Source organism: Solanum tuberosum, unplaced genomic scaffold (assembly GCF_000226075.1).
Source record: "Solanum tuberosum cultivar DM 1-3 516 R44 unplaced genomic scaffold, SolTub_3.0 scf00534, whole genome shotgun sequence".
Lineage (NCBI taxonomy): Eukaryota > Viridiplantae > Streptophyta > Magnoliopsida > Solanales > Solanaceae > Solanum > Solanum tuberosum.
This window is the reverse complement of record NW_006239450.1, coordinates 165,298-175,025: the sequence shown is the minus strand read 5'-3', so window position 1 is coordinate 175,025 and position 9,728 is coordinate 165,298. Positions and strand designations below refer to the sequence as shown.

General features: G+C 31.3%; 1 non-coding gene across 1 annotated transcript; it reads right to left on the bottom strand.

Moving 5' to 3' along the window:
• Positions 1-235: 235 nt before the first annotated feature.
• On the bottom strand, positions 236-282 carry MIR7991C (microRNA MIR7991c). Its single transcript, NR_130358.1, has one exon. It is a non-coding gene; the product is annotated as a microRNA MIR7991c (primary transcript).
• Positions 283-9,728: the final 9,446 nt, after the last annotated feature.

Sequence of the window (9,728 nt, the reverse complement as noted above, 5' to 3'; positions counted from 1 at the left end):
TTTTTTCTCAATTAGATATTTTATAATACCGACTTCCGAATGTCGGTAAAATTAAATAGTATGTAATTAAAATACCGACCTCATGAGGTCGGTATTTTATATTAATTTATTATTACTATTTAATTTTCCCGACATACGGAAGTCGGTATTATAATTTTTTTTGTATTTTATTTTACACAAAACCTATTGAGAAAAAATAAAATATTTTTATTTATATATTTGTTTAATACCGACATCAGGAGGTCGGTTTTTATTGTAATTCATTAAAAATTCCGACCTCCTGAGGTCGGAATTTGGTTTTCCCGCTTTTATTTTGCATTGTTGTCGGTTTTCATATCAACGTAATTTCATATTCTAAATATGGATTATTGATCTAACTTTTTATTGTACACTTTTTTAAACAATTAATTATAGATGTAAAATGAAAATTTAGTTTGAACATTTTAAACAAACCGACCTCCGGATGTCGCTTTTTAAAAAGTAATTAGATGAAATAAAAATATCGACCTCCGGATGTCGCTTTAATTAATAGTAATTAGATGAAATAAAAAATACCGACCTCATGAGGTCGATATTTTAATTACATACTATTTAATTTTACCGACATTCGGAAGTCGGTATTATAATTTTACACATAATTGAGAAAAAATTCCGACCTTAGGAGGTCGGAATTTTTCCCAGAAAATGAATTACAATAAAAATTGACCTCTTGATGTCGGTATTTTATATTAATTTATTTTTCATACTATTTAATTTTACCAACATACGGAAGTCGGTATTATATAATGGAGAAAAAATAAAATATTGTTATTTATTTATTTGTTTAATACCGACATCAAGAGGTCAATTTTTATTGCAATTCATTTTTTCTGGGAAAAATTCCGACCTCCAGAGGTCGGAATTTAGTTTTCCCGCTTTATTTTGTGTAAAAACCGACTTCTTATAAATACCGACCTCCATTTGAGGTCGGAAATTTTTAGGTCGGTATTCACTGTTTTTTTAGTAGTGATAGGTTTGGTAGGTGAATCCCAAATTTAGTGAAATTGTAAGGGTTAAAGTTGGTTTCTATAGTTGGTGTATGTGGACTGTAGAAAGACCTACGAGTTGTAGAAGTGTTTCGTCAAAAGATAGGTGGTTTCATGGTCTCAGTACTTGGTCTATGATTGACCAGTACGGACCGTAGAAAGTCCTACCGTCCGTAGGCCGAGTCTGACAGTTATTTTATGGGGGCCTTTGGGTCTTTTCCTAATTGATTTAACCCAATACTATGTCATTTTGCCTTCTACCTTACGTCCTATGTAAAGCTTTTATGCCTCTAATTACCCACTTCCAATTCATTCTTCTATTTCCCGAAAATCTAACCAAATACATTCTTCCAATTTACCTCCCAAAATCATAAAGAAGAAGAAGAAGCTAGGGTTCAATCAAGGGCATCAATTCACCATCTATATTGGTCTTTTGGTATCAAGGTATGTGGGTATTCAGCCATGGAGTCCTTTCCTCCATGGGTTCCCTAAGGTTTCCAATGTCTCCCCTCAATTTCAATTGATTCAAATTAAGGTTTTCAATTCAATTTTTATGGGTTTCACTCAATTATGATTTATTGTTGTTGATTTAGCCTTGCATGATCCCACGTTAATTCATGATGTTTAGTTGAAAATATATTGGCCCATGCCTAAATTATGATTTTCAATTATGAATCTATGAAGAACTCATGAACCTATGAATTATGAATTTACGAAGATATGCATGTTTTTATGAATTTATTGTAAATGAATTAGGGATGCTTTGAAAGGAAAGTATCAATGTTATTGTGAAAGGCATTCTCACATGTTATTATAATCATGATTGTGAAAGACATTTCTCACATTTTATTATAATCATGATTGTGAAAGGCATTTCTCACATATGAATTCACATTGCTGAAAGATTTTCTCATCTATGTTGAATTATGTTTTAAGGAGCTATTCTATGTTTTGATCTTGAAAGATGTGGATTGATATTGATCATTGTCATTCCTATTTTAAATTGATATTTGACTTTTATCTATTCCATTGGGATTTAGACTTAGCACTGAGAAGGCTTTGAGGTGGAGACTCAAATAAGGTAGTCTCTAGTAGCAACCTCTAGTCTCAAACTACGTGCCCCCATATGATTGTCTTAAATGACCTAGCCAGTGGATCCACTTTAGCAAAGGATGATATGTACAGATTCTACCTTGACAAGTAGATTCTCCTTCTTTCGGTATGAGGGATATACCGGATTATTTCATGACATAGCTCTCATGGTCTTATTGTCGGATAAAGCTATTATCCCACAAAAATGACTATGATTTCTTCAAGCTTTTCTTATGTCCCCTATTTCAAATTGATTGACTATATCTTATGGTTTTTATATTTTGCCTCCTTAAGTCTTTAAATGTTCAAAGAATGATCATGTCAACATGCTTTAAGCCATTCATGATATCATGTCTATTTTATGCATATCGCCACATACTTAGTACATTTCATGTACTAATGCATACTTGTGCCTATATTATCTCAAGAATGTAGGGTCTGACGCTCGTACCTCACACACTCGTGGCTAGACATATATAGGGTGCTTCAAATGATTGGTGAGTCTTCATGTTCTGATGACCGAGACACTTTATAGCTTAATGTTTTTTCCGTTTTCAGAATTGTATGTGATGTATGAGTTACGTCCTAATCACTTTCCTTATGATGTATTAGTTGGCTTATTGAGACTTTTGTTAAACTTCCGCTTTGTCAAACTCTTTGATATATGAAATTCTATCTTTTAAAGTTTTTATTTCTATTATCTGATGTATGCTAAGTGACTTGTGTAGGACCTCTCAAGGTTATATACGTCATGTTATGCTTACAGTATACTTTGAATCATGACATTAAACCTTACCATAAAGTCCAAAGAAATTTAGTTCAACATATAAGAAATGAGAGGAGATATTTGCAATGTGGAATAAAATTGGAAGTATTCCACATTTGACTTGAATTTGCTTTAGTTTGACCTTTATGACAAATCTAATTTTGAGTATGCTATAATTACAAAGGTGAGCTAGTAGATTCACGTATGGCGTATTTTAATATTTTAGTACTTTTTTCCATACTTCTTATTTTTAATAATGTGATTGAAAAATGCTTGTACAATTGTTTCGTTTTCTCTACATGAAAACTATTCTTGGAAGCTCATGCAGTCATGCTTCAGATATATCCAAAATCTTAGTTGCAAGGAAAGTTGTTGATTTGGAGAACATTGAAATTTTTGAGGTATATTAATTTTCAATCCAAATTTCTTTTCTTATTTTTTTTTAAAAAATTGAAATTTACATATTTTTAGCTTTGGAGTTTTTCTTTTGTTTATTAGGGAGAAGGATTTGGGTTGGCATATGTTAAGTGCAATATTCGTAACCAGCAAATGACTTTATACGTAAAATTTGACAGTTATAGCCCAATTGATGATTTAACAGTATTGGGCTTTGGGATAAGATAATTGAAGACTAGGTAAGAATAATGATTCTCTAGACCAACCTAAATATGCCTACTGGATTAAATAAAATAATAATTAAAACTTAAAATTATGTAAATAAAAAAGTATTATTAAGATTATTTTATTTGCTAATTTTGAGACTTGATTAACAAGTAGTAACATCATATAACATTGTGTTACTACATAATAAAGAACAATCATTTTTGAAGTTATTATACTGGTCTTGCTTGCTTCTCTTTGTACTGGAATACGTTTTGAAAAGAGTAAATTAGTAGAGTTCATACACATAATAAATATGGTTTTGGAAGGAAGAGTAGCCTATAACAACTTTTTCATTATCAATGTTGGAATCACAAGAGAATTTGCCTCTAGATTCACCCTATTTTCGTCTCTGGGTGTGGATTTTAAGGTTGTAACTGAAGTGCAGAAAAAATATGTCAAATCTCATAAGGTCATCTCAAGTTGATCGGGATTTCATGGGGTTGGAAAAATACATTAGCTTTGTGGTTATAGAGCATTGCATTAAGTTAGTTGTCTTTATACTACAATTTATTGTTCACATGATGGAATTTGTGTTTAGACGTAATTGGTCAATTTGGCGATGGTCATATATTTCAATATATCCTAGGTTGCTTGTATTTCTTTATTGGACATGAAGAATTGCCACAAAATCGATCAGAGAGTCATATTTCATAAATTGTCTAGTCTTAAAGGAAATATTATGAGAAGAGTCACTCATGATAATCCAAGATCACTTTCACCACTCTACCAGAACCATTGAATGTGAATGTGATGAAATATGTGTTTTTTATTCAATAAAATTTAAATCGTGGTATGGTGCTAATTAATATGGTTTGTATAGGCTAATCTTGATCGAATTTGATGTGGTTCTCTTTGCTCAAATGATTTTTTTTGAGAGATATAAAATACAAGTTGAGTGATTTTATTAATGCAAAACAAAATAAAATGACTTTTTTCCATAATTTCCTTTAACTTTATTGATATCTTTTCATTAAATATTTCTTAATGATAGAATGTAGAATCGTCAATAAGGGCTAGGTCCATTGAATCAGGATGGCCAACCTATGATTGATAGGGCTGAGTTAAGATTTTAAGAGCTTATTTAATAATATAACTTTTTAACTCATCTGAATAAACCCGCTAGCTTGTATGGCTTTAGCAATGTCGTTTGGACCGTTCCATAGGCTAAAGAAAATAAATAAATTAGACAGGATAAATCACCTAAGTGTGCACTATTTAAAAAATATTTACAACATGTATCAACATAATTCTTTTAACCATATGTAGAAATTTGGTTGAATTAAATTGACTGCATCCTTATTCTTTCCATTTAAATTTCTCACCCGTAACTTTTTCTCTCAATGTTTCTCTTGCCGCTTTCACTCGCAATTTTCTACACAATTAGGGCTATACTTATCTTCCTAGCTTCTCAACCGTCACTTTATACAACACTAATACTCTAAGTTTTTGGAATTCAGCGTCAGTTATTGTCGAATTCAGTGATGATAGATTAATTAATTTCGAGTAGAGAGTTTGAAGTTTTGAATTAGATTGCACACCTAATTCATTATGTTTTTTCAAGTTTAGTTCAACCTACAAATCAATAACCAGTTCATTAGTTGCATTTTTTCACATTAGTAAAGTTGTTTCAAGGTTTGAATTAGATTGCATGCTTTAATTCGTTATTTAAATCTCAAATAATTGTCTGGTCTTTCATTAGGTATGTTTCTCATTCATGCTTATTTCCAGTTATTGTCGAATTCAGTGATGATAGAATATATCAATTTAGAATAGAGAGTTCGAAATTTGAAAGGTTCAAAAGTTTGAATTAGATTGCATGACTAATTCATTATTTGTTTCAAGTTTAATTCAACTTACAAATCATTAACTGCATTTTTTCATATTCGTAAAGTTGTTTGAAGATTTGAATCAGATTGTTGGGCAATCGTTTTCATTTCTTTGTATCCTTCCCTGGTTTCTTCTTCTCCAGCACAACTTTATTTTTCAATTTATTTGACTAAAATAGAGGAGGTAAATCCTCAAAATCATCATCACTATAAATGAATTTCTTAGAGCTAGATGCAATATCAATGCGTCTTCTTTTCAATATTTACATATCATTTAACTCTGTAATCTTTTCTTACCTTTACAACACTTTTTCTGAACATGTATTGTCTCATTTGTTCTGATTAACATCTATACCAACTTGTTCTTCAGGTTGATCTTGTGAAACTCCCAAACTAAAATTAGGACCGTCATTAGCTTCGTTACTAGCAAAATTGTCCACGCTAGCAAAATTTTGTTATTTTCTACTCTCTAGTAAAAGTTAAAAGATATTTTCTTTAAAATGTTTTACATTCACAAACCAATCACTAAAAATTATTTTACAGAAAATATTTTTTATTCACCAACCAAACATGAGAAAATAAGTCAGAAATCCATTTGTTTTTCAGAAAACTGTCACGTCCCGAGCCTACACCCTTGACGTGGCCGGCACTCGAGAATCATTGATGGTCCCCAAGCGAACCCTCATCATGGCTGACTACAAGCGAAAGACTAAATCAAGCATACATAAGCATAAAATTGAAAGAAACGTTAAAAAATAGTTTACTGAATCTCAAAACTTTGCTGAATATACTAAGTATGAATTATAAGTTTTAAATAAAACATCTGAAACTGAAAGACTCCAAAATTTTCTATCTATGAAGCCTCTACTGTACAAAGATGAGTGTTAGGACAAGACCCACAACTCTTCAAAAGAACTACTATTAACAACTCATAAAACTGGAGTCCTTCGGAGATAAGAGGTCTTACTCAAAAGTTGATGAGCGGATGAAGTGATCTCAACGGACTCTTGTTGAGGATCCTAAGAACCTGTATCTGCATCATTAAAAGATGCATGTCGAATGACATCAATACATTGAATGTACGAGTATGTAATATAGTTGATTAACAAATAACTGAACTGATAAGACTGCATTAGATAAAACATAAACTCAACTGAATGTAAAGAAATAAAAAAGTGAAATCATTAAAACTTAACAAAATACTTACTCATCTCTGGACTCAACATATTAAGTGATATAATAAAATACACTTTTAACTCAATTTGGGAGATTCTCTAACCGACAACCATCACTATGAGTTACGTGATGATACAACATCTCATCCGCACTGCCAGAACTGTCTTATACCTTGCCGGGGTATAAAACACCTCAACTAAGTGGATCCCACTAGGCAATAAGGATTCATCTAAAAAGTATGATCATTTACTCATGTTGGCATACATGGTTTATGAGGATTTTGAGTTTTCTAAACTCATCCCCATATCGGTGCTCAATACTACTAATAATATATACTCATGCTCAAATGTATAAAACATACTCTTTCTATAGTTTGAGGTAATTACTCAAAATATCCTCTTAAAAGAGGTAACTACTCTGAAATATCTCTAAACTCATTAACTCATTTAGAAATTAAAATTTCTCTTTTCTCAATGTAAAAATTGATACGTTTGGAAATACTTAGTTCCCTTATACTCTTACTCAATTCATATTTGAAAACTTTTTGTCAAAACTTTATCAAAAATCATATTGTGATCTGATCAATGATGACTCGGGAAGTCATACTGCATAAATATTGATGGCATATCTAGATACCATACTGCTTAAACATTGATGACATACTCGACTGTCATACTAATCATGTTTTAAAACTCTTTCTCAAAACTCATCTTTTGCTTTCTCAAAAAAATCAGTTTAAAACACAAATTTTGAATTTAAGAGATTCTCAAAATAGGGTTCACACTGAAATATCGACATGAACGAATCAACTCAAGGATCTCAATAACAATATAGAAAACTCAATACTCAGAACTCAACGATACTACTCATCTCAAGAATACTCAATTCATACAGTTCATGCTGAAATATAGACATGAATGAATCAACTCAAGAATCTTAATGCACAATATATAGCAATTCAATAATTAGGAATAGAATTTCAAAAAAGAATCAGGAACTCAAGAACTCAAAATCAACTCATCTCAAGAATACTCAATTCTAAGAATAGAAACCTAGATTAGTCTCTTACTAATTTGAAAGTAGATGTAGGGCGAGAGGACGAGCTAGTCCAACACTATGATAACATTACATACCTGAAAGAACAAGGTTCTGAAGAATCTTGAAAAAGAACTTGATTAGAAGCCTTGAAACCCTAGCTTGAAGGACTTACCCTGAATTGGAAAGAATGAAATTCACGGAGAAGGACTTATCCTGAAGAAGAATCTTGAAAAAGATTGAAAGAATCTTGAATGGAAGTCTTCTACTTTGATTTTTCCTTAGGGTTTGAGAGAGAAGAGAATGAGGGATTAAGAGATGAAAATATGATTGGTTTGGGCCTTTAGTTAGTCAAAAAATTAGTTTAGGATTTTCTTAGAAGTAAAAAGACACAACAACTCTTTTTAATGTTTTTCCGTCGGCTAATATGTCACTGCACTGCATCAGATTATTAAAATAATCATAACTTTCTACTCGAAACTCAGATTGACGCAAAACTGGTGGCGTTGGAAAGAAGATTCAAATACCTTTAATTTAATTATTTATGGGCCACGTAACTCTTTATATTCTAAGCGATAGAATCTTACATCAAAACTTAATCGATAAGGAAACTTTCAACTCAACTTTGTGCTAGGAGATTCTAGTGACCTTAATTGATATCCAAAATCATTCCCACACTAAGGAATTTACCTTTACACATATGGACAATTTAAGAATCACTCGATACTACCCTACATGTAAATGAAGAATAGTTCGGGTCTTAGCTTAGAAATTTTCGGGGTATTATAAAAATATTTTCCATGGAAAACATTTCATTCATACCAAACACACCCTCTATCGTTTACCAGTCGCACCACTAGCGATTTTGGTTAATGGTTGACACACTTAATATATAACCACTTTGTTATATGTATACATATACAAAGTTTTAACTGAGGTCACTGGGTGGTGTGGCACACCCCCCACCTATACACATAGATCTGCCCTTGTCTATCGCAATAAAAGAAGTTGGGTTTTGATTTGGACGAGATTTGAGTGGTGAAATCGTTTCCACCATCGATAAAAAATGATGTTTTTGAGTGTTAATTTTTTAATGTGACAAGATTAAAAGAGTTTAAACAAGTTAGTAAATTAATTGAGAAATAATATGTTTCGAAGGATCCACTGTTATACCGCATTTTAACTCGAGGTCAAAACGTGTACAACATATTGGTTATTTCCAAATTATTAACTAACTTAAGAAGTCGCCACCTAATTATTATGGTGAATTAGGACACCTAAATATTTAACTAAGTAATACTAAAATTGACTTCAATTAAGGTCTACTAACTTAAAAAGATTCTAGGTAAGAGTTCTAGTTATCCTAAAGGAAAGGGGTAAGACATCCTTTAAGATCCGTTAAAGACGGTTACCGGCCAAACTTAGATTAATTAATTTTAATAGAAAGATATGAGTGCTAAATATTAAGTGATTGAATAACCAAGTTGGAAAACATTTTTTATTTTAAAAGCTCTTTTGCAATTTATTAGAATGAAAAAGATTTAAGAAAGAGTAATTTCTTTAGATCAATTTAGACAAATCCATGGCTAAAAATAAGTAATTAAAAAAATAGACACTTGCTCATTGACCGACAAGGTGCTCCCGTTAGAAAAAGTTTTAGAAAAATAAGAGTTTAGAACAACAAATTTTCTTTGTAAGACATTGCCAAGTTTGAGTCAAACTTAATAAATCTAGTGAGTTTAAAATGGAGCAAAAAGAAGTATTTTTTAATAAAGGTTTGCCAAATGAAGTTTATAAAAGGTAAAGCGACTAATAAATGTTTGTTTCTAGCTAAAGATACCCAAACCCAAACATCTATATTATGTTACCTATTTGAGAATTCAAAAATAAAACATATTCAAGTCACATAAGCAAGTATAAAATATAAAGAAAAATAAATAAACAAGTTAATGCTAAAATATAAATAGCCATGAGTGACTCCAAGCGAGGCTCGCTTATTTTGCTTGCCATTCGGAATAGTAAAAATGTAGTGAAGACTCCATGTGCGGGTATGAGGATAACGTCAAGTCTATAAAACTTGAAATTTGCTAGAGTCTTGAATCAAGACTCAATTTTGCTCCAAAGTGTACATGTAAAGAAAGAGAG